The sequence below is a fragment of the Diachasma alloeum genome, unplaced genomic scaffold (genome assembly GCF_001412515.2).
Source record: "Diachasma alloeum isolate Michigan unplaced genomic scaffold, Dall2.0 Dall_scaffold_00379, whole genome shotgun sequence".
Classification (NCBI taxonomy): domain Eukaryota; kingdom Metazoa; phylum Arthropoda; class Insecta; order Hymenoptera; family Braconidae; genus Diachasma; species Diachasma alloeum.
This window is the reverse complement of record NW_021680518.1, coordinates 148,842-149,147: the sequence shown is the minus strand read 5'-3', so window position 1 is coordinate 149,147 and position 306 is coordinate 148,842. Positions and strand designations below refer to the sequence as shown.

Sequence of the window (306 nt, the reverse complement as noted above, 5' to 3'; positions counted from 1 at the left end):
TAATTCAGTAGCGAAGTGGTAAAACGGTTCAAGTCGATTTTGACTATTGGCCATTTTTCAGTGAATATCTCGGAATCTAAGAGAGATAGCTGAATTTTTGTCAGGACCTTTTTTGTAGCACTCAATTTGCTCTAGAAAAAAGTTATTACGAAAATTTCGTTATCTCCTTTAGATTCGGAGATATTCTTCAAAAAACTCAAGTAAGAGATAAGTCGACTTAAGGGTGCCAAGTGAATTTGGCGATGATCTTGAAAATTGACATTCACCAACAAAGTTATAATTTTTTTAATTAATAGTATTAGACAG

General features: G+C 32.7%; 1 protein-coding gene across 1 annotated transcript in view; it reads right to left on the bottom strand.

Moving 5' to 3' along the window:
* Positions 1 to 306, bottom strand: part of LOC107041755 (ATPase family AAA domain-containing protein 2) — a 13,779-nt gene that overhangs the window by 4,772 nt on the left and 8,701 nt on the right. The gene's annotated exons all lie outside the window — the stretch shown is intronic.